This window comes from Rhinoderma darwinii, chromosome 13 (genome assembly GCF_050947455.1).
Source record: "Rhinoderma darwinii isolate aRhiDar2 chromosome 13, aRhiDar2.hap1, whole genome shotgun sequence".
Classification (NCBI taxonomy): domain Eukaryota; kingdom Metazoa; phylum Chordata; class Amphibia; order Anura; family Rhinodermatidae; genus Rhinoderma; species Rhinoderma darwinii.
In genome coordinates, this window is record NC_134699.1 from 67,383,533 (window position 1) to 67,409,522 (window position 25,990).

At 39.5% G+C, this 25,990-nt stretch overlaps 1 long non-coding RNA gene across 5 annotated transcripts in view; it reads right to left on the minus strand.

Moving 5' to 3' along the window:
* LOC142665474 (uncharacterized) overlaps positions 1-25,990 on the minus strand; it is a 155,313-nt gene that overhangs the window by 74,190 nt on the left and 55,133 nt on the right. The window contains exon 4 of one of the 5 annotated variants that reach the window (XR_012851511.1): positions 15,663-16,528. The exons of the other annotated variants lie outside the window; for them this stretch is intronic. This is a non-coding gene — a long non-coding RNA (uncharacterized LOC142665474). Of the gene's footprint in view, positions 1-15,662; positions 16,529-25,990 lie in introns of those variants that run through there. 5 annotated transcript variants of the gene reach the window in all.

A 25,990-nucleotide genomic window follows, 5' to 3' on the forward strand; every position in this document is an offset into this window, starting at 1 on the left:
ACATTTCGACTCTGAAATGCCAAGTGTTCCGCTGAGCTTTCCCTGATTCTTCTCCGCGTTCGAGAGGAAATTGCAGCTCATTTCTTCTTGATTAGCTGAGTAATTGTTATGTGCAAACGCAGCTACTTGTGATCTAAAGGCGGCACGTAATGAAATGAAGCCGCTTAGCTGGTAATAGGCTGCAGACGGTGCTTGCCCAAATGGTTGAAATTATCGCCATTCGGTAAATTTGTTACAATGTAATAATGCTACGCGGAGCTTGTCACCGATATTACCTCTTACTGCAGATTTACTAACATGATAGCGGCACAGTGCTCAAATCCAATCTATTATTATTAATAATCAATAGTCAGGCACACATTCTACTACATAGGGGGCAGTATTATAGTAGTTATATTCTTGTATATAGGAGCAGTATTATAGTAGTTATATTCTTGTATATAGGAGCAGTATTATAGTAGTTATATTCTTATATATAGGAGCATTATTATAGTAGTTATATTCTTGTATATAGAGGCAGTATTATAGTAGTTATATTCTTCTATATAGGAGGTAGTATTATAGTAGTTATATTCTTGTATATAGGGGCAGTATTATAGTAGTTATATTGTATATAGGAGCAGTATTATAGTAGTTATATTCTTCTATATAGGAGGTAGTATTATAGTAGTTATATTCTTGTATATAGGAGCAGTATTATAGTAGTTATATTCTTGTATATAGGAGCAGTATTATAGTAGTTATATTCTTGTATATAGGAGCAGTATTATAGTAGTTATATTCTTGTATATAGGGGGAGTATTATAGTAGTTATATTCTTGTATATAGGGGCAGTATTATAGTAGTTATATTCTTATATATAGGAGCATTATTATAGTAGTTATATTCTTGTATATAGAGGCAGTATTATAGTAGTTATATTCTTCTATATAGGAGGTAGTATTATAGTAGTTATATTCTTGTATATAGGGGCAGTATTATAGTAGTTATATTGTATATAGGAGCAGTATTATAGTAGTTATATTCTTCTATATAGGAGGTAGTATTATAGTAGTTATATTATTGTATATAGGAGCAGTATTATAGTAGTTATATTCTTGTATAAAGGGGCAGTATTATAGTAGTTATATTCTTGTAGATAGGGGGCAGTATTATAGTAGTTATATTCTTGTATATAAGAGGCAGTATTATAGTAGTTATATTCTTGTATATAGGGAGCAGTATTATAGTAGTTATATTCTTGTATATAGGAGGTAGTATTATAGTAGTTATATTCTTGTATATAGGGAGCAGTATTATAGTAGTTATATTCTTGTATATAGGGGACAGTATTATAGTAGTTATATTCTTGTATATAGGAGCAGTATTATAGTAGTTATATTCTTCTATATAGGAGGTAGTATTATAGTAGTTATATTCTTGTATATAGGGAGCAGTATTATAGTAGTTATATTCTTGTATATAGGGGACAGTATTATAGTAGTTATATTCTTGCATGTAGGAGCAGTATTATAGTAGTTATATTCTTGTATATAGGAGCAGTATTATAGTAGTTATATTCTTGCATGTAGGAGCAGTATTATAGTAGTTATATTCTTGTATATAGGAGCAGTATTATAGTAGTTATATTCTTGTTTATAGGGGCAGTATTATATTAGTTATATTCTTGTACAGAGTGGGCAGTATTATAGTAGTTATATTCTTGTATATAGGGGCTGTATTATAGTCGTTATATTCTTGTATATAGGGGCAGTATTATAGTAGTTCTATTCTTGTCCATAGGAGAGGATAGACGTGTGCTTGTGAGCTCCCTGTTAGGACTATGCATGGCTTCTGACCCAGGTGGAGGGGAGGGGTCCTGGGCTGATGATCCTGGGAAAGCCCAGAGTCTGGAGTTTGGCCTGCAGCATGGAGATGGTGGAGGTGATGATCTGGAAATGGTGGCTGGTGAGTCAACTGAATCTCATGATGTTGGTGAATTGTGCACAAAAATGACAAAGAAAAATATCTTTAAAATGGAAATGCAAGTTCGCAAATTGAGAACTGAAATTAACCAAGAGACTGATCCAAAGGCAAAGCTGATGAAATGTGAGTGTCTGGATGTTTGCACACGTGAGCTGGTGATATTGAAGGAGAGATTGCAGAAAGAATCATGCACAGTACCCAAAATAAAGAACTGGGCAATTGAGAACAAAAGGGAGACCAGAGCCCAAACTGTGAAGAGAAAAAATATCATTGTAAAAAAAGACACTGACTATAAGACTGTGTATAATATTGTGGAGCAGGGAAACCCTGGAAGATATGAGTGTACGGTGGCTGGAGGATCACATCTCTCATCATGTGTGGGGTCTGTGCAATCAGCCAACACAAATGCTGCTAAAGCTGCAGAGAAATGTGTGCCAGCTGGCGAGGGGTTAACTGCAGTAGACTCTATGTGCAGTACAGATGAAGTGAATGCGAGTGGCACTCCTGGGAGTGAGCAAGAAAGTGCCTCATGTCCTGATATTATAAGTGAGACCTCGCTCAGCGCGGTGATTGACAGTCTGATATCTGATGAACCAGCGGCACAGGCTGAGGCGGACATTGCAGACCCTGTTCTGGAGGTTCAGCCGCCCGCAGTGTCAGTGAATGGAGTGCAGGTTACACAGCGATCAGGAGCAGACACAGGAGGATCTGCAGTACAATCAGCTGAGGAGAGGTCCAGTCCTGACCCACCTGCTGACAGACCTCAGTACAGGGGACTGTTCTCCAGCGTCACAAGACCGACTAACCCGACACCTCAGAGGAGGAACGCGGTCAGAATCAGGTACTCAGGACCAGAGGAAAACCTCCCCTCCAGACTCCACATTGGGAAAGTTTTATTGAAGGAGTTTATGAAGTTTAAAGCTTCTGAGGTGTTCGCTCTGATCCACGTTCCCTCCAGCAGGAATTATGACATCAGTTTCAAGCTGCAATATAGTCTAGACTTGTTCTGGAGTATTTATAATGATACAAAGGAGCACACGATGTGGGAGCATCTACATGTCATCCAGCTGACTAAACCCCAGGTAGTCACCGCCACCGTCCTGTTCCAGTCTGAGGTGGTGGCTCTGGCAGATTTGCAGCACTGGTTGAGCAGATATTGTGAGGTGAAGAGACTGCCAACAAAGATCTATGATGAGGAGGAGATCTGGAATGGAGGATATTCTGTCAAGATCCAGCTGGTTCAGGAGAATGGAGTGACCAGACATCTGCCGCACTCATTCTACCTGGGCTCGGAGAGAGGCGTATGTTACTACCCTGGTCAACCGCGACTGTGCCATAGATGTGGGGGCAGACACATGGCATTCAACTGTTCCCGTATTAAGTGCTCACTATGTGGTCAGTTTGGGCATGTGAAGGATGATTGTACAGGACCTGTCATCTGTAACCTGTGCTTAGGACCTGGATATACATTCCGGGAGTGTCCGCATGCAGAACATAATAAAGAGGAGACCTTTAAAGAAGCCATGGAGGAAGAGCAGGAGGAAGTCTCCATATGTGTAGATACAACCCCAGAACCTGGAAGTCCCAGCGATGATGTAAGCCGAAGTACCAGAGACCCTGCTCCAGAGACTAATGTCCCATCTGTGGATGCTGCACAAGTGTCACCAGCCACTGAAAATAGAGGTCATGCTAAAAGCAAAATATCCACTCACTCTGTCACCAAACATCTGCCCGACACCAGTAAGGAACCAGCTGATCCAGCCGCAGCGACCAGTAAAAAACCAGCTGATCCAGCCGCAGCGACCAGTAAAAAACCAGCTGATCCAGCCGCAGCGACCAGTAAAAAACCAGCTGATCCAGCCGCAGCGACCAGTATCGATGAGGAGGGATTTCAGACGGTTAAAAGGAGAAGTAAAACAGATGATTCTTCAAGGAAAAAAATCACTGCTGCAAAGAAATCACCGGAGTCTCCAGTGCTGGCGATAACTGGGGGACGTTACTGTGCGCTGGGAGAAGATGACCAGGAAGAAGAAGCAGAGATGGAGCAAGTCTCCTCACACATCCCAGATGACGAACCTCAGGATGAAGACGCTGACCCCCCAATGTCCACCAAAAGATGGGGTGTAACGGGACATAGCAGTGGAAGAAGGAAAAAAAGTAGGAAAGACATGTAACCAGGATGAGGCTGAAAATCACCTCTATTAATGTGAACAGTGTGAAGAATAGGATCAGGCGGCAGGCGATATTCCAGCGTCTGTCTGACGACAAAACCAATGTCATCTTTATACAAGAGACTTATCTACAGAGTAATGTCCCTGCTGTGTCCCTGCAGTCACCACATCTATTGGGACAGAAGCTCTTTGCTGCTGTATGGAGACTTCTACCCCGAACTCCGTTTATATCATAGAGGTTTACTATATGCCATAAATGTGGTGACCGTGTACCATCTGTGGTGTGCGCGATGCTGCCCGGTCACCAATAAAGAAGAACTCTCCTGTAATACTGTCTAGAATAATATCATTAAAAATAGTTGAAACAATCTATACTGGAGCAATATTCATATATTATGGTTTGTTTAATTATTGTGATGTTATTAAGAGACATACGTTTATTTTCTTTATCTGTTATCAGTGTATTGCAAAGGTATTGTAGTAATTTTGTTGCAAGTTTTCAAATAAAAAAGATAATTATAGGAGTTATATTCTTGTATATAGGGGGCAGTATTATAGTAGTTATATTGTATATAGGGGGCAGTATTATAGGAGTTATATTGTATATAGGGGGCAGTATTATAGTAGTTATATTCTTGTATATAGGGGGCAGTATTATAGTAGTTATATTCTTGTATATAGGGGGCAGTATTATAGTAGTTATAATATTGTATATAGGAGCAGTATTATAGTAGTTATATTCTTGTATATAGGGGCAGTATTATAGTAGTAATATTCTTGTATATAGTAGCAGTATTATAGTAGTTATATTCTTGTATATTGGGTCAGTATTATAGTAGTTATATTCTTGTATATAGGGGCATTATTATAGTAGTTATATTCTTGTATATAGGAGCAGTATTATAGTAATATTCTTGTATATAGGAGCAGTATTATAGTAGTTATATTCTTGTATATAGGGGCATTATTATAGTAGTTATATTCTTGTATATAGGAGCAGTATTATAGTAGTTATATTCTTGTATATAGGAGCAGTATTATAGTAGTTATATTCTTGTATATAGGGTGCAGTATTATAGTAGTTATATTCTTGTATATAGGAGCAGTATTATAGTAGTTATATTCTTGTATATAGGAGCAGTATTATAGTAGTTATATTCTTGTATATAGGAGCAGTATTATAGTAGTTATATTCTTGTATATAGGGGCAGTATTATAGTAGTTATATTCTTGTATATAGGAGGCAGTATTATAGTAGTTATATTCTTGTATATAGGAGGCAGTATTATAGTAGTTATATTCTTGTATATAGGGTGCAGTATTATAGTAGTTATATTCTTGTATATAGGGGGCAGTATTCTAGTAGTTATATTCTTGTATATAGGAGCAGTATTATAGTAGTTATATTCTTGTATATAGGAGGCAGTATTATAGTACTTATATTCTTGTATATAGGAGGCAGTATTATAGTAGTTGTATTCCTGTATATAGGGGGCAGTATTATAGTAGTTATATTATTGTATATAGGGGCAGTATTATAGTAGTTATATTCTTGTATATAGGGGGCAGTATTATAGTAGTTATATTCTTGTATATAGGGGCAGTATTATAGTAGTTATATTCTTGTATATAGGAGGCAGTATTATAGTAGTTATATTCTTGTATATAGGAGGCAGTATTATAGTAGTTATATTCTTGTATATAGGGTGCAGTATTATAGTAGTTATATTCTTGTATATAGGGGGCAGTATTCTAGTAGTTATATTCTTGTATATAGGAGCAGTATTATAGTAGTTATATTCTTGTATATAGGAGGCAGTATTATAGTACTTATATTCTTGTATATAGGAGGCAGTATTATAGTAGTTGTATTCCTGTATATAGGGGGCAGTATTATAGTAGTTATATTATTGTATATAGGGGCAGTATTATAGTAGTTATATTCTTGTATATAGGGGGCAGTATTATAGTAGTTATATTCTTGTATATAGGGGCAGTATTATAGTAGTTATATTCTTGTATATAGGAGGCAGTATTATAGTAGTTATATTCTTGTATATAGGAGGCAGTATTATAGTAGTTATATTCTTGTATATAGGGTGCAGTATTATAGTAGTTATATTCTTGTATATAGGAGGCAGTATTATAGTAGTTATATTCTTGTATATAGGAGCAGTATTATAGTAGTTATATTCTTGTATATAGGAGCAGTATTATAGTAGTTATATACTATTCATTTATTATTTCTTACTACACATCCCATGCACCACACACCACTCCCCTCAAGACTAGTGGGAGTGGCTAGTATTATTTAAAGCACCTGCTCGCCCTTTCATCAGCATTTCTGGCCTGGCTGTGTCTATTTGTAAGTATGGCCTTTTTCGGTGTTTTTGTATATGTCCCTGTGTTTTTATCGGTTCTGTTTGTGCATCAGGAACGTTCTGTTCCAGTTTAGGATTTAGGGACTCGCAAGTCTGGGGATCCTTGTCGTGGATTGCGAGCTTGCGTCCTTTTGGCCAAAATGATTACCAATACCCCAGGTATTTTTCATTATTATATATATTCGCTTCTCTTGGACACAGCCGGGTCTTTGATGCTGGGAGAGCATGGTGTGTTGTTGTTTGGCATAGCAAGCAGGGTAGCCCGCTCTATGAATTATCAAGGCGTCACAAATAGGCTTCTACCTGGCTATACACGTTGTGCCTCATGACGTACACACTATCCCTCCATGTTTCACTCACTTGCACCCCATTATCCATTTATTTCTATTGAGGCACTTCATTTATTACTGCCCCCTATATTTCACTTATAGTATTACACTTGCACACACACTATTCATTTATTATTTCTTACTACACATCCCATGCACCACACACCACTCCCCTCAAGACTAGTGGGAGTGGCTAGTATTATTTAAAGCACCTGCTCGCCCTTTCATCAGCATTTCTGGCCTGGCTGTGTCTATTTGTAAGTATGGCCTTTTTCGGTGTTTTTTTTTTTTTTTTTTTTAGTTATATTCTTGTATATAGGGTGCAGTATTATAGTAGTTATATTCTTGTATATAGGAGCAGTATTATAGTAGTTATATTCTTGTATATAGGGGCAGTATTATAGTAGTTATATTCTTGTATATAGGAGGCAGTATTATAGTAGTTATATTCTTGTATATAGGAGGCAGTATTATAGTAGTTATATTCTTGTATATAGGGTGCAGTATTATAGTAGTTATATTCTTGTATATAGGAGCAGTATTATAGTAGTTATATTCTTGTATATAGGGGGCAGTATTATAGTAGTTATATTCTTGTAGATAGGAGCAGTATTATAGTAGTTATATTCTTGTATATAGGAGCAGTATTATAGTAGTTATATTCTTGTGTATAGGGGGCAGTATTATAGTAGTTATATTCTTGTATATAGGGGGCAGTATTATAGTAGTTATATTCTTGTATATAGGAGCAGTATTATAGTAGTTATATTCTTATATATAGGGGCAGTATTATAGTAGTTATATTCTTGTATATAGGGGGCAGTATTCTAGTAGTTATATTCTTGTATATAGGAGCAGTATTATAGTAGTTATATTCTTGTATATAGGAGGCAGTATTATAGTACTTATATTCTTGTATATAGGAGGCAGTATTATAGTAGTTGTATTCCTGTATATAGGGGGCAGTATTATAGTAGTTATATTATTGTATATAGGGGCAGTATTATAGTAGTTATATTCTTGTATATAGGGGGCAGTATTATAGTAGTTATATTCTTGTATATAGGGGCAGTATTATAGTAGTTATATTCTTGTATATAGGAGGCAGTATTATAGTAGTTATATTCTTGTATATAGGAGGCAGTATTATAGTAGTTATATTCTTGTATATAGGGTGCAGTATTATAGTAGTTATATTCTTGTATATAGGGGGCAGTATTATAGTAGTTATATTCTTGTATATAGGAGCAGTATTACAGTAGTTATATTCTTGTATATAGGAGGCAGTATTATAGTAGTTATATTCTTGTATATAGGAGGCAGTATTATAGTAGTTATATTGTATATAGGGGCAGTATTATAGTAGTTATATTCTTGTATATAGGGGGCAGTATTATAGTAGTTGTATTCCTGTTTATAGGGGGCAGTATTATAGTAGTTTTGTATAGTTTGCGCTGTCTGTCTCTCTCAAATCCACACTGTCTAAAGTTATATTTTTACCAGTATCAGGAAATACTCTCGCTGATGTTTTTCTTTTCGTATGCGCCATTGAGAGTTTAGTGTTATAGTATAAAAATATATGTCTTGAATCTTTCCCTTGACGTTTTTCTATAGTGAATTATAGGGAGAGAAAAAGGCCTCACCCAAATCTGGTATAAAGCTCAATTTGGGATGACCTTTCCCCGGCCGGTGCCTGTCTTCCATCATTGCGAGGAGTGCAGCTGTTACAGGACAAGTTGCTTTTCCTAAATCCCAGCCTTCGAGATATCAATTTAAGGGCTGATGTCATTTTTCTGTAGATCAGCAGTGACCGATGAACTGAGTTTATACGCGCAGATTCAAATAGGACTGCGGCATTCCCCATTTGACGTCCTGTAGCTGAAATAAGACTGGCGGGACTATGATCATATTCTATTCGTAACACTCAGGGGGAGATTTCACATTTAAGATCTTAGTATCAATTCTTGTCTCTTTCACGTAATTACAGGCGCCTGGAAGGTCTGACGAAACTGGCAGTAGAAAAAGTCAGATGGACGTTGGGGAGAACTTCAAACGCGACGTCTAAGGGCGACTGCAGATAAATGCGTCTTGAATCATTGCTATGAAATTGTCCAATAGTTCAATGCTGTTAATGATGTCACTTTTTGGTTTGATAAGTATAGAAAATAGTCCTTGGGGGAGGGCAAAGCATGTACTGCGAGGGATTTCCAAATGTCAATGATATAATGCGTGTACGTTGCAGACATGGAGTTTTGGAGTAAGGTGATCTCATGGTTTATGGCGAATGGATTAATTTGTCAGTAATGATCACGTGTGAATTGATTTACAGAAACAAGAGTTGATAGAGGGTTGAAATGTAGCTCAAATTCAGGAGAACAATTACTATATATCCCATGTTGACTGCACAATGACTTCATGTTATATGTCAGCTATAGGAGGTCAAAAGCACCCTTGCCACATGAGAAGATGCAGGAATTATAAATGTCACATTGTAGGTGGGGGCGCTGTTACAGATTTTGCACTGGGGGCCCAGGTACTTCAAGTAATACCTCTGTCCCCGGGGTCTTCACGGGAAGTCCAAGCATAGTACCTGGTCCTTCCTGGGGCTTGATGTATGGTTGAAATGTAACCTGGCTTAAGGACAACTTTCTCTGTAGTCCCTGAGTTAAAGGGGTTGTCCAGTCCCTAAAAATTGATGGATTAATAGATGGTCGATCGGGGTCTGACTCCCGGGATCCCCGCTGATCAGCTGTTTTAAGGGGTCGTAGCGTTCGTATTTCCTCCTTCATTCTGATCACTGCTCACTCTGTGAAGCGCTGACACAGCAGTAGCGGCGGTTCACCGTATTACAACCTTCTCCCATTGAAGTGAATGGGAGAAGGATTTAATACGGTGACCCGCCACTACAAGTGGGTCCGCGATTCACAGTGTGAGCAGTGACTGGAAAACAGCTGACAGGTAGTCGGACCCCAAACGATCAAATATTGATGGCCTGTTCTGAGGATAGGCCATCAATTGTTAGGGACTGGACAATCCCTTTAACTGTGAAGATACAGTATATATCATACCCAGGGTCTTTAGAGAAGACCTTGCATATGATCAGGACCCTTGATGTAGGGTAACAGCCTTCCACATAGGTCTTGTGTGAGCTGCGAATACATGCCATACACTAGTCCTTCTCAATGAATTAAAATATAATCAAAAAGTTAATTTATTTCAGTAATTCAATTCAAAAAGTTAAACTCATATATTGTATAGACTCATTACACAGAGGGATCTATTTCCAGCATTTTTATTTCATTTAATGGTGATGATTATGGTAAGGGTATGTTCACACGCAGTGTTTTCAGGCGTATTTCGGGGCGTTTAAGCCTGAAAAAACGGAAGCTGAACGCCTACAAACATCTGCCCATTGAAATCAATGGGAAAAACAGCATTTAGTTCATACGGGGCGTCTTTTTACATCGCTGTTTTAAAAAACGAAGCGTAAAAAGACGCTTCGTAAAAAGAAATGCATGTCATTTCTTGAGGCTTTTTTGGAGCAGATTTTCCATTGAACACTATGAAAAACACCTCAAAAGAAGCTCCAAATTAAGGCCAAGTTCACAAACAGTATTTTGACACGTTTTTTGACACGGAGACCGCGCCCAAAAACTCGTCAAAAATGGCCCGAAAATGCCTCCTGTTGATTTCAATGGGAGGCGGGGGCGGTTTTCTCTCCGCGAGCGGTAAAAAAACCGCCTCGCGGGAGAAAGAAGCGACATGCCCTATCTTTGGGCGTTTCCGCCTCTGACCTCCAATTGACTTCAATGGGAGGCAGAGAAAGCGTATTTCGTGGCGTTTTATGCCCGCAGCGCTCAATGGCGAAAATCGGCGTGCAGGGAGAGGAAAATCTGCCTCAAACTTCCCAACGGAATTTTGAGGCAGAAATTCCGCTTGCAAAATACTCAGTGTGAACATAGCCTGAAAGACGCCTGAAAATCAGAGGCTGTCATCTCTGAAAACAGCTCCGTAATTTCAGACGGTTTTTGATAAGCGTGTGAACATACCCTAACAGTAAATGGAAATCCAAAATTTAGTGTCTCAGAAAATTAGAATAATATATAAACCCAATTTCAAAAATTATTTTAAATACTGAAATGTTGTCCTACTGAAAAGTCTGTCCAGTATCTGCCCTCAATACTTGGTCCGGGTTCCGACTCTGCAGGAATTACTGCATCAATGCGACGTGACATGGAGGCGATCAGCCTGTGGCACTGCTGAGGTGTTATCAATGCGGCGTAGCATGGAGGCGATCAGCCTGTGGCACTGCTGAGGTGTTATCAATGCAGCGTGGCATGGAGGGGATCAGCCTGTGGCACTGCTGAGGTGTTATCAATGCGGCGTGGCATGGAGGTGATCAGCCTGTGGCACTGCTGAGGTGTTACCAATGCGGCGTGGCATGGAGGTGATCAGTCTGTGGCACTGCTGAGGTGTTATCAATGCGGCATGGAGATGATCAGCCTGTGGCACTGCTGAGGTGTTATCAATGCGGCATGGAGGGGATCAGCCTGTGGCACTGCTGAGGTGTTATCAATGTGGCGTGGCATAGGGGTGATCAGCCTGTGGCACTGCTGAGGTGCTACCAATGCGGCGTGGCATGGAGGTGATCAGTCTGTGGCACTGCTGAGGTGTTATCAATGTGGCGTGGTATAGGGGTGATCAGCCTGTGGCACTGCTGAGGTGTTATCAATGCAGCGTGGCATGGAGGGGATCAGCCTGTGGCACTGCTGAGGTGTTATCAATGCGGCGTGGCATGGAGGTGATCAGCCTGTGGCACTGCTGAGGTGTTACCAATGCGGCGTGGCATGGAGGTGATCAGTCTGTGGCACTGCTGAGGTGTTATCAATGCGGCGTGGCACGGAGGTGATTAGCCTGTGGCACTGCTGAGGTGTTATCAATGCGGCCTGGCTTGGAGGGGATCAGCCTGTGGCACTGCTGAGGTGTTACCAATGTGGCATGGAGGTGATCGGCCTGTGGCACTGCTGAGGTGTTATCAATGTGGCGTGGCATAGGGGTGATCAGCCTGTGGCACTGCTGAGGTGTTACCAATGCGGCGTGGCATGGAGGTGATCAGCCTATGGCACTGCTGAGGTGTTATCAATGCGGCCTGGCATGGAGGCGATCAGCCTGTGGCACTGCTGAGGTGTTACCAATACGGCGTGGCATGGAGGTGATCAGCCTATGGCACTGCTGAGGTGTTATCAATGCAGCGTGGCATGGAGGTGATCAGCCTGTGGCACTGCTGAGGTGTTACCAATGCGGCGTGGCATGGAGGTGATCAGCCTGTGGCACTGCTGAGGTGTTACCAATGCGGCGTGGCATGGAGGTGATCAGCCTGTGGCACTGCTGAGGTGTTACCAATGCGGCGTGGCATGGAGGCGATCAGCCTGTGGCACTGCTGAGGTGTTATCAATGCGGCATGGAGATGATCAGCCTGTGGCACTGCTGAGGTGTTATCAATGCGGCATGGAGGGGATCAGCCTGTGGCACTGCTGAGGTGTTATCAATGTGGCGTGGCATAGGGGTGATCAGCCTGTGGCACTGCTGAGGTGCTACCAATGCGGCGTGGCATGGAGGTGATCAGTCTGTGGCACTGCTGAGGTGTTATCAATGTGGCGTGGTATAGGGGTGATCAGCCTGTGGCACTGCTGAGGTGTTACCAATGCGGCGTGGCATGGAGGCGATCAGCCTGTGGCACTGCTGAGGTGTTATCAATGCGGCATGGAGATGATCAGCCTGTGGCACTGCTGAGGTGTTATGGAAGCCCAGGTTGCTTTGATATCGGCCTTCAGCTTGTCTGCATTGTTGGGTCTGGTGTCTCTCATGTTCCTCTTGACAATACCCTTTAGAGTCTCTATAGGGTTTAAGTCAGGTGAGTTTGCTGGCCAATCAGGCGCAGTGATACTGTGGTTATTACACCAGGTATTGGTACTTTCGGCAGTGTGGGCAGGTGCCAAGTCCTGCTGGAAAATGAAATCCGCATCTCCATAAAGCTTCTCAGCAGAGGGAGACTGCGCTGACTCTGGACTTGATATAACACAGTGGACCAACACCGCTGCTCAGTGTCCAAAGTCCTGTTTTCAGATGAAAGTAAATTTTGCATTTCATTTGGGAAGGTCCTATAGTTTGGAGGAAGAGTGGAGAGGCGTCAATCCAAGTTGCTTGTGATCCAGTGTGAAGTTTCCACAATCCGTGATGGTTTGAGGGACATGTCAACTGCTTGTGCAGTAATTCATGCAGAGTCCTGACCAAGCATTGAGGGCAGATATTGTACATACTTTTCAGTATGCCAACATTTCGGTATTAAAAATAATTTTTGAAATTGGGATTATATAATATTCTAATTTTCTGACGCACTAAATTTTGGGTTTTCATTAACTGTTCCCATAATCAACATTAAAAGAGTTTAACTTTTTTAATCAAATTACTGTAATAAATAAACTTTTTGATGATATTCTAATTCATTGAGAAGGATGAGTTTATTGTATTTATGTCTACATGCTGCACAACAGATGCTGTTTAAAAAAAGTCCACTAGGTGGCGCCCTTACTCTGTTGAGGAATTCTCGGGGGGGGACGGGGGGGACAATGTCTTTGTTTTAATGAACGCCTGAAGGCACAGAGCCCAGGACTAAACATCTCAGCACCTCACATCCCCAACATCAATTCCAAATGATGTGACATCAGTCCCAAAACATTACTGTGAATTTCCATACTCCCACCTGGCATTTAACTCCTAACACCTCCTGTCACGCAGCCAAAGGCCATTCACATGCGGCGCTCTCCTCACCGTTCATTGCTGGTGACTTTATACAGGATTCCCCGGGAAAGTCACACTTCATTCCTTCACTGGTGACATTGCTAGGAAACGTGCTGAGAACCATGTATCACACAACCGTAACATTATCGTAACTTATCCCACATGATAGGATTAGATACACTGGCTCAGCAGACAGTATCACACATGATAGGCTTAGATAAACAGCACAGTAGACAGTATCACACACGATAGGCTTAGATTCAGCAGACAGTATCACACACGACAGGATTAGATACAGCAGCTCAGTAGACAGTATCGCACATCATACGCTTAGATTCAGCAGTCAGTATCACACTATAGGATAAGATACAGCAGCTCAGCAGACAGTATCACACACAATAGGCTTAGATTCAGCAGACAGTATCACACACGACAGGATTAGATACAGCAGCTCAGTAGACAGTATCACACACGATAGGCTTAGATAAACAGCTCAGCAGACAGTATCACACACGATAGGCTTAGATAAACAGCTCAGCAGACAGTATCACACACAATAGGCTTAGATACAGAAGCTCAGAAGACAGTATCACACATGATAGGATTAGGTACAGCAGCTCAGGACTTAACTACTATAATACTGCCCCCTATGCACAAGAATATAGATCTTGCATTACAGCCCCCTATGAAATGTGAGAGGCTAGTACAATGTTCATATGTGCGTGGTGTTTCTGTATCTGGTCTATCCCAGGTGCCCCAGGACACCACCGCCTCTTCTGAGATTCTTACTAGCGAGTGACAAATGACATTACTGGACTTTACAGACCTGGTGAGATGTAAGGTAATTAGAAGCTGGTTCTGGAGGACGATGGTAATAGGACGCTGGGCATGTTAGTGATTAGATGCAAGACTCTGGCTGGTTGTCTCCTTCACTCTTAGGGTATGTTCACATGGCCTATTTACGGACGTAAATCGGGCGTTTTTGCCCCGAATTACGCCCGGAAATAGCGCCTCAATATCGCTGACAAACATCTGCCCATTGAAAGCAATGGGCAGACGTTTGTCTGTTCACACGAGGCGGATATTTACGCGCCGCTGTCAAATGACGGCGCGTAAATAGACGCCCGCGTCAAAGAAGTGACCTGTCACTTCTTTTGCCGTAATTGGAGCCGTTATTCATTGACTCCAATGAATAGCAGCGCCAATTACGCCCGTAATTGACGCAGCGTTCAAGCGCCTGCACATGCCGTTACGGCTGAAATTACGGGGATGTTTTCAGGCTGAAACGTTCCCGTAATTTCAGCCGTAACGGACGCCCTCGTGTGAACATACCCTTACAGTACGGGACAATTGTCCTGCAGCGAGGCAGGGACTCCTAGCATCGTACATCACTATGATGCTAGGAGCCCGGCCCCCTGCAGTGTGTTCGGTCCGGGTCTTCCGGCCGAAATACGTTCCGTAAATTACGGACGTAACATGGTCGTGTGAACCCAGCCTAATGTGCACACACACTAATTACGTCCGTAATTGACGGACATATTTCGGCCGCAAGTAGTGGACCGAACTCAGTGCAGGGAGCCGGGCTCCTAGCATCATACTTATGTACGATGCTAGGAGTCCCTGCCTCTCCGTGGAACTACTGTCCCGTACTGAAAACATGATTACAGTATGGGACAGTTGTCCTGCAGCGAGGCAGGGACTCCTAGCATCGTATATAACTATGATGCTAGGAGCCCGGCTCCCTGCACTGTGTTCGGTGCGGTACTTGCGGCCGAAATATGTCCGTAAATTACGGACGTAATTAGTGTGTGTGCACATACCCTTACATAGAATACTGTAGATGAAGGATATGAAATAAATGCTGGATGATTGGATGGAAACATACGGTAATATAATACAGAGGAGGCTCGGGTTGAATATCATCTCTTGGACAAGTTAATTGGGATGCACATGCTGTAAAGAATTTTGTGTATTAATTTCCATATATAGTTTTTTGACCATCTCCAGACATAGAGGTGCTTTAAGGAGTTTATTATAAATGTTAAATGTTATATTATAAAAATATCTGCGGGTTGGACTTGAGCTCTGTGCAAGTGGGACTTGAGCTCTGTGCGGGTTGGACTTGAGCTCTGTGCAAGTGGGACTTGAGCTCTGTGCGGGTTGGACTTGAGCTCTGTGCGGGTTGGACTTGAGCTCTGTGCGGGTTGGACTTGAGCTCTGTGCGGGTTGGACTTGAGCTCTGTGCGGGTTGGACTTGAGCTCTGTGCGGGTTGGACTTGAGCTCTGTGCGGGTTGGACTTGAGCTCTGTGCGGGTTGGACTTGAGCTCTGTGCGGGTTGGACTTGAGCTCTGTGCAAGTGGGACTTGAGCTCTGTGCAAGTGGGACTTGAGCTCTGTGTGGGTTGGACTTGAGCTCTGTGTGGGTTGGACTTGAGGTCCGTGTGGGTTGGACTTGAGGTCCGTGTGGGTGCAACTTGAGCTTGGTGTGGGTGGGACTTGAGCTCGGTGTGGATGGGACTTCAGCTCTGTGTGGGTTGGACTTCAGCTCTGTGCGCGTGGGACTTCAGTTCTGTGTGGGTTGTACTTCAGCTCTGTGCGCGTGGGACTTCAGTTCTGTGTGGGTTGTACTTCAGCTCTGTGTGGGTGGGACTTGTGATCTGTGTGGGTGGGACTTGAGCTCCGTGTGGGATGGATTTCAGCTCTGTGTAGGTTGGTCTTGAGCTTTGTGTGGGTTGAACTTCAGCTCTGTGTAGGTGGGGCTTCAGCTCTGTGTAGGTGGGGCTTCAGCTCTGTGCGGATTGGACTTCAGCGCTTTGTGGGTTGGACCATCAGCTCTGTGTGGGTTGGACCATCAGCTCTTTGTGGGTGGGACTGAGAAGACCTATAAGATATACCATTCTATTGAATACTAGACAAAATTGTTTAAATTCTCATATGTCTGTCCTAAAGTGGAGAAACAGTGCAGATCTGGAATAAAATGTACATTAGTAATATTTATACCTCTGTGATTAGTCTAATAAACTCTTACTAGACCGGATGTAACCCCTTTAACCTTCTGCATTATAACTTAAAGTTGTTTTTATATATATATATATATATATATATATATATATATATATATATATCAATAGGATAGGTCATAAACAGGGGTATTACTATAGAGGGTGCTGAGGTTACAGCTTCACCTGGGCCCTGGTGTCTTAGGAGGCCCAACAGCTCCTCTGCTTTATAGGACATGGTATGTGATGTTTGGGGGAACCTGTTACAGATTTTGCATTGGGGTCCAGGAGCTTAAATTTCTGGTCATAAAATATAGATTTGTGATGTCTGTGAACTACAACCACTATGAACCACCTCAGAAGTGGTAAATTTCCTTCCTTCGCCATCTGTCCCCGTTTCCAATAATCACTGGAAGTGGATACAGCGCAATTTATTTTCCCTCAAGTCGAATTAGGTCTTGCGCTTCCGACAACGATTACGTTGGAAGCCTTAGCCCGGTTCATGGGCCTGACTGCTGAAATGTCAATGGCTTCCTCGCACTCACCGCACTGCGCTGCCTCACAATGAACAATCGGTGCTTGCAGAACTGGAAAAATAAAACGTGTTTTCTTATGCGTACAGGGGCCGACCGTAGGGAGCTGCGTTCATATACTTAACCCCAAGACTTCAATGGGGTCTACACCTGGAAAATTGTTTTAGTGAATGTATTCCGTCCCACACTAGATCATCAATTATTCTTTCAGCAGAAACATCTGGACCAGGAGGCTGAATTATGGGCTAATATTAAACACAGGAGTTTCCTCTAGAATCGCATATTTGGTACTGTTGATTATTTCAGACCAGTGGGTTCGCCAGCTGTATGGTCTTGGTGATTCATGTTAAAAAACAGGTTGGATGGAAACCATGGATGGAATCTGAGGTTCTACTAGAAATTATTGCTTTGAATAATGTTTTGTTTCATTATGGCTGAGCATCAAAATGTGTCTCAGGACCATAGATTCCGGGTGCAAAAACGACACGGCCCCTATGCATGGAGGACTCATAGCCCCCTATTATACTGCTATTTTAATGGTCACTTCATTAAAAAGGTTCCCCAGCTAAGCAACCCCTGTCCAGATTTCCTATTAGGTGGGACCTTTCTGGACCCCCTCCATGAGCAAGGAGGTCATAGTGGGCCATTCTGCAGACTCGGCGCCACCATATATTACATGTTTACCCATTTATTTGAATGGGCAACATGTAATACTACATTTTAACTGAGAGACCACACAGCAATATCAGCTAATCTCAAAGATGGCATTATTCTGAGAAGGGGTTGTCCATTTAAAGATCCTATGCAGTCTGATGTCATCTAGCATGATGTCATAGGTGGTATACCGGGTATAGCTTTAATGCAACTAATTAAAGTAGCTTCACGTTTCACGAGTGGTCTAGTCATCATTTACCACAAATGTTTCACAGCTGTAGTGGGGGTGGAACCTGTACAGCTGCATAAGGGCCCAGTAGGCAAGGGGGCCCATACCACCTCAAAAGCAGCCTACAGCTTCCTGCTGTCTATATGATGCCATGTAAGAGACAGAGATGTGAATACTTTCCTGTGTGATATGTATGTTCTTGTATTTCCTGTGTGATATGTATGTTCTTGTATTTCCTGTGTGATATGTAGTTCTTGTATTTCCTGTGTGATATGTATGTTCTTGTATTTCCTGTGTGATATGTTCTTGTATTTCCTGTGTGATATGTATGTTCTTGTATTTCCTGTGTGATATGTATGTTCTTGTATTTCCTGTGTGATATGTTCTTGTACTTTCCTGCGTGGTATGGATGTTCTTGTATTTCCTGTGTGATATGTATGTTCTTGTATTTCCTGTGTGATATGTTCTTGTATTTCCTGTGTGATATGTATGTTCTTGTATTTCCTGTGTGATATGTATGTTCTTGTATTTCCTGTGTGATATGTTCTTGTACTTTCCTGCGTGATATGGATGTTCTTGTATTTCCTGTGTGATATGTATGTTCTTGTATTTCCTGTGTGATATGTTCTTGTACTTTCCTGCGTGATATGGATGTTCCTGTATTTCCTGTGTGATATGTAGTTCTTGTATTTCCTGTGTGATATGTATGTTCTTGTATTTCCTGTGTGATATGTAGTTCTTGTATTTCCTGTGTGATATGTATGTTCTTGTATTTCCTGTGTGATATGTTCTTGTACTTTCCTGCCTGATATGTATGTTCTTGTATTTCCTGTGTGATATGTATGTTCTTGTATTTCCTGCCTGATATGTATGTTCTTGTATTTCCTGTGTTATATGTATGTTCTTGTATTTCCTGTGTGATATGTAGTTCTTGTATTTCCTGTGTGATATGTATGTTCTTGTATTTCCAGTGTGATATGTAGTTCTTGTATTTCCTGTGTGATATGTATGTTCTTGTACTTTCCTGTGTGATATGTATGTTCTTGTACTTTCCTGCCTGATATGTATGTTCTTGTATTTCCTGTGTGATATGTATGTTCTTGTATTTCCTGTGTGATATGTAGTTCTTGTATTTCCTGTGTGATATGTAGTTCTTGTATTTCCTGTGTGATATGTATGTTCTTGTATTTCCAGTGTGATATGTATGTTCTTGTACTTTCCTGTGTGATATGTATGTTCTTGTACTTTCCTGTGTGATATGTAGTTCTTGTATTTCCTGCGTGATATGGATGTTCTTGTATTTCCTGTGTGATATGGATGTTCTTGTATTTCCTGTGTGATATGTATGTTCTTGTATTTCCTGTGTGATATGTAGTTCTTGTATTTCCTGTGTGATATGTTCTTGTATTTCCTGTGTGATATGTATGTTCTTGTATTTCCTGTGTGATATGTATGTAGTTCTTGTATTTCCTGTGTGATATGTTCTTGTATTTCCTGTGTGATATGTATGTTCTTGTATTTCCTGTGTGATATGTATGCTCTTGTATTTCCTGTGTGATATGTATGTTCTTGTATTTTCCAGTGTGATATGTATGTTCTTGTATTTCCTGTGTGATATGTAAGTTCTTGTATTTCCTGTGTGATACGTAGTTCTTGTACTTTCCTGTGTGATATGTATGTTCTTGTATTTCCTGTGTGATATGTAGTTCTTGTACTTTCCTGTGTGATATGTATGTTCTTGTATTTCCCTGTGTGATATGTATGTTCTTGTATTTTCCTGTGTGATATGTAGTTCTTGTATTTCCTGTGTGATATGTATGTTCTTGTACTTTCCTGTGTGATATGTATGTTCTTGTATTTCCTGTGTGATATGTAGTTCTTGTATTTCCTGTGTGATATGTATGTTCTTGTATTTTCCTGTGTGATATGTATGTAGTTCTTGTATTTCCAGTGTGATATGTATGTTCTTGTACTTTCCTGTGTGATATGTAGTTCTTGTATTTCCTGTGTGATATGTATGTTCTTGTACTTTCCTGTGTGATATGTATGTTCTTGTACTTTCCTGTGTGATATGTATGTTCTTGTACTTTCCTGTGTGATATGTATGTTCTTGTATTTCCTGTGTGATATGTAGTTCTTGTATTTCCTGTGTGATATGTTCTTGTATTTCCTGTGTGATATGTATGTTCTTGTATTTCCTGTGTGATATGTATGTTCTTGTATTTCCTGTGTGATATGTAGTTCTTGTATTTCCTGTGTGATATGTATGTTCTTGTACTTTCCTGCGTGATATGGATGTTCTTGTATTCCCTGTGTGATATGTATGTTCTTGTATTTCCCTGTGTGATATGTAGTTCTTGTATTTCCTGTGTGATATGTAGTTCTTGTATTTCCTGTGTGATATGTATGTTCTTGTACTTTCCTGTGTGATATGTATGTTCTTGTATTTCCTGTGTGATATGTAGTTCTTGTATTTCCTGTGTGATATGTATGTTCTTGTATTTTCCTGTGTGATATGTATGTAGTTCTTGTATTTCCAGTGTGATATGTATGTTCTTGTACTTTCCTGTGTGATATGTATGTTCTTGTATTTCCTGTGTGATATGTAGTTCTTGTATTTCCTGTGTGATATGTAGTTCTTGTATTTCCTGTGTGATATGTATGTTCTTGTACTTTCCTGTGTGATATGTATGTTCTTGTACTTTCCTGTGTGATATGTATGTTCTTGTATTTCCTGTGTGATATGTATGTTCTTGTATTTCCTGTGTGATATGCTCTTGTATTTCCTGTGTGATATGTATGTTCTTGTATTTTCCAGTGTGATATGTATGTTCTTGTATTTCCTGTGTGATATGTAAGTTCTTGTATTTCCTGTGTGATACGTAGTTCTTGTACTTTCCTGTGTGATACGTAGTTCTTGTATTTCCTGTGTGATATGTATGTTCTTGTATTTCCTGTGTGATATGTAGTTCTTGTACTTTCCTGTGTGATATGTATGTTCTTGTATTTCCCTGTGTGATATGTATGTTCTTGTATTTTCCTGTGTGATATGTAGTTCTTGTATTTCCTGTGTGATATGTAGTTCTTGTATTTCCTGTGTGATATGTAGTTCTTGTATTTCCTGTGTGATATGTATGTTCTTGTACTTTCCTGTGTGATATGTAGTTCTTGTATTTCCTGTGTGATATGTAGTTCTTGTATTTCCTGTGTGATATGTATGTTCTTGTACTTTCCTGTGTGATATGTATGTTCTTGTATTTCCTGTGTGATATGTAGTTCTTGTATTTCCTGTGTGATATGTATGTTCTTGTACTTTCCTGTGTGATATGTATGTTCTTGTATTTCCAGTGTGATATGTATGTTCTTGTACTTTCCTGTGTGATATGTATGTTCTTGTACTTTCCTGTGTGATATGTGTGTTCTTGTATTTCCTGTGTGATATGTATGTTCTTGTATTTCCTGTGTGATATGTATGTTCTTGTATTTTCCAGTGTGATATGTATGTTCTTGTATTTCCTGTGTGATATGTAAGTTCTTGTATTTCCTGTGTGATACGTAGTTCTTGTACTTTCCTGTGTGATACGTAGTTCTTGTATTTCCTGTGTGATATGTATGTTCTTGTATTTCCTGTGTGATATGTAGTTCTTGTACTTTCCTGTGTGATATGTATGTTCTTGTATTTCCCTGTGTGATATGTAGTTCTTGTATTTCCTGTGTGATATGTAGTTCTTGTATTTCCTGTGTGATATGTATGTTCTTGTACTTTCCTGTGTGATATGTATGTTCTTGTATTTCCTGTGTGATATGTAGTTCTTGTATTTCCTGTGTGATATGTATGTTCTTGTATTTTCCTGTGTGATATGTATGTAGTTCTTGTATTTCCAGTGTGATATGTATGTTCTTGTACTTTCCTGTGTGATATGTATGTTCTTGTATTTCCTGTGTGATATGTATGTTCTTGTATTTCCTGTGTGATATGTATGTTCTTGTATTTCCTGTGTGATATGTATGTTCTTGTACTTTCCTGTGTGATATGTAGTTCTTGTACTTTCCTGTGTGATATGTATGTTCTTGTATTTCCCTGTGTGATATGTAGTTCTTGTATTTCCTGTGTGATATGTAGTTCTTGTATTTCCTGTGTGATATGTAGTTCTTGTATTTCCTGTGTGATATGTATGTTCTTGTACTTTCCTGTGTGATATGTATGTTCTTGTATTTCCTGTGTGATATGTAGTTCTTGTATTTCCTGTGTGATATGTTCTTGTATTTCCTGTGTGATATGTATGTTCTTGTATTTCCTGTGTGATATGTATGTTCTTGTATTTCCTGTGTGATATGTATGTTCTTGTATTTCCTGTGTGATATGTAGTTCTTGTATTTCCTGTGTGATATGTATGTTCTTGTACTTTCCTGCGTGATATGGATGTTCTTGTATTTCCTGTGTGATATGTATGTTCTTGTATTTCCTGTGTGATATGTATGTTCTTGTATTTCCTGTGTGATATGTTCTTGTACTTTCCTGCCTGATATGTATGTTCTTGTATTTCCTGTGTGATATGTATGTTCTTGTATTTCCTGTGTGATATGTATGTTCTTGTATTTCCCTGTGTGATATGTATGTTCTTGTATTTCCTGTGTGATATGTTCTTGTACTTTCCTGCCTGATATGTATGTTCTTGTATTTCCTGTGTGATATGTATGTTCTTGTATTTCCTGTGTGATATGTATGTTCTTGTATTTCCTGTGTGATATGTATGTTCTTGTATTTCCTGTGTGATATGTAGTTCTTGTATTTCCTGTGTGATATGTATGTTCTTGTATTTCCTGTGTGATATGTATGTTCTTGTATTTCCTGTGTGATATGTATGTTCTTGTATTTCCTGTGTGATATGTTCTTGTACTTTCCTGCCTGATATGTATGTTCTTGTATTTCCTGTGTGATATGTAGTTCTTGTATTTCCTGTGTGATATGTATGTTCTTGTATTTCCTGTGTGATATGTATGTTCTTGTATTTCCTGTGTGATATGTATGTTCTTGTATTTCCTGTGTGATATGTTCTTGTACTTTCCTGCCTGATATGTATGTTCTTGTATTTCCTGTGTGATATGTAGTTCTTGTATTTCCTGTGTGATATGTATGTTCTTGTATTTCCTGTGTGATATGTATGTTCTTGTATTTCCTGTGTGATATGTATGTTCTTGTATTTCCTGTGTGATATGTATGTTCTTGTATTTCCTGTGTGATATGTTCTTGTACTTTCCTGCCTGATATGTATGTTCTTGTATTTCCTGTGTGATATGTAGTTCTTGTATTTCCCTGTGTGATATGTATGTTCTTGTATTTCCTGTGTGATATGTATGTTCTTGTATTTCCTGTGTGATATGTATGTTCTTGTATTTCCTGTGTGATATGTAGTTCTTGTATTTCCTGTGTGATATGTTCTTGTACTTTCCTGTGTGATATGTATGTTCTTGTACTTTCCTGTGTGATATGTATGTTCTTGTATTTCCTGTGTGATATGTAGTTCTTGTATTTCCTGTGTGATATGTATGTTCTTGTACTTTCCTGTGTGATATGTAGTTCTTGTATTTCCTGTGTGATACGTAGTTCTTGTATTTCCTGTGTGATATGTATGTTCTTGTATTTCCTGTGTGATATGTATGTTCTTGTATTTCCTGTGTGATATGTATGTTCTTGTATTTCCTGTGTGATATGTATGTTCTTGTACTTTCCTGTGTGATATGTATGTTCTTGTATTTCCTGTGTGATATGTATGTTCTTGTATTTCCTGTGTGATATGTATGTTCTTGTATTTCCTGTGTGATATGTATGTTCTTGTATTTCCTGTGTGATATGTAGTTCTTGTATTTCCTGTGTGATATGTAGTTCTTGTATTTCCTGTGTGATATGTAGTTCTTGTATTTCCTGTGTGATATGTATGTTCTTGTATTTCCAGTGTGATATGTATGTTCTTGTACTTTCCTGTGTGATATGTATGTTCTTGTACTTTCCTGTGTGATATGTATGTTCTTGTATTTCCTGTGTGATATGTATGTTCTTGTATTTTCCAGTGTGATATGTATGTTCTTGTATTTTCCTGTGTGATATGTAAGTTCTTGTATTTCCTGTGTGATACGTAGTTCTTGTACTTTCCTGTGTGATACGTAGTTCTTGTATTTCCTGTGTGATATGTATGTTCTTGTATTTCCCTGTGTGATATGTATGTTCTTGTATTTTCCTGTGTGATATGTAGTTCTTGTATTTCCTGTGTGATATGTAGTTCTTGTATTTCCTGTGTGATATGTATGTTCTTGTACTTTCCTGTGTGATATGTATGTTCTTGTATTTCCTGTGTGATATGTAGTTCTTGTATTTCCTGTGTGATATGTATGTTCTTGTATTTTCCTGTGTGATATGTATGTAGTTCTTGTATTTCCAGTGTGATATGTATGTTCTTGTACTTTCCTGTGTGATATGTATGTTCTTGTATTTCCTGTGTGATATGTAGTTCTTGTATTTCCTGTGTGATATGTAGTTCTTGTATTTCCTGTGTGATATGTATGTTCTTGTACTTTCCTGTGTGATATGTATGTTCTTGTACTTTCCTGTGTGATATGTATGTTCTTGTACTTTCCTGTGTGATATGTATGTTCTTGTATTTCCTGTGTGATATGTAGTTCTTGTATTTCCTGTGTGATATGTTCTTGTATTTCCTGTGTTATATGTATGTTCTTGTATTTCCTGTGTGATATGTATGTTCTTGTATTTCCTGTGTGATATGTATGTTCTTGTATTTCCTGTGTGATATGTAGTTCTTGTATTTCCTGTGTGATATGTATGTTCTTGTACTTTCCTGCGTGATATGGATGTTCTTGTATTTCCTGTGTGATATGTATGTTCTTGTATTTCCTGTGTGATATGTATGTTCTTGTATTTCCTGTGTGATATGTTCTTGTACTTTCCTGCCTGATATGTATGTTCTTGTATTTCCTGTGTGATATGTAGTTCTTGTATTTCCCTGTGTGATATGTATGTTCCTGTATTTCCTGTGTGATATGTATGTTCTTGTATTTCCTGTGTGATATGTATGTTCTTGTATTTCCTGTGTGATATGTAGTTCTTGTACTTTCCTGTGTGATATGTATGTTCTTGTACTTTCCTGCCTGATATGTATGTTCTTGTATTTCCTGTGTGATATGTATGTTCTTGTATTTCCTGTGTGATATGTATGTTCTTGTATTTCCTGTGTGATATGTAGTTCTTGTATTTCCTGTGTGATATGTATGCTCTTGTATTTCCTGTGTGATATGTATGTTCTTGTATTTCCTGTGTGATATGTATGTTCTTATATTTCCTGTGTGATATGTTCTTGTACTTTCCTGCCTGATATGTATGTTCTTGTATTTCCTGTGTGATATGTAGTTCTTGTATTTCCTGTGTGATATGTATGTTCTTGTATTTCCTGTGTGATATGTATGTTCTTGTATTTCCTGTGTGATATGTATGTTCTTGTATTTCCTGTGTGATATGTTCTTGTACTTTCCTGCCTGATATGTATGTTCTTGTATTTCCTGTGTGATATGTAGTTCTTGTATTTCCTGTGTGATATGTATGTTCTTGTATTTCCTGTGTGATATGTATGTTCTTGTATTTCCTGTGTGATATGTATGTTCTTGTATTTCCTGTGTGATATGTATGTTCTTGTACTTTCCTGTGTGATATGTATGTTCTTGTATTTCCCTGTATGATATGTATGTTCTTGTATTTCCTGTGTGATATGTATGTTCTTGTATTTCCTGTGTGATATGTATGTTCTTGTATTTCCTGTGTGATATGTATGTTCTTGTACTTTCCTGTGTGATATGTATGTTCTTGTATTTCCCTGTATGATATGTATGTTCTTGTATTTCCAGTGTGATATGTATGT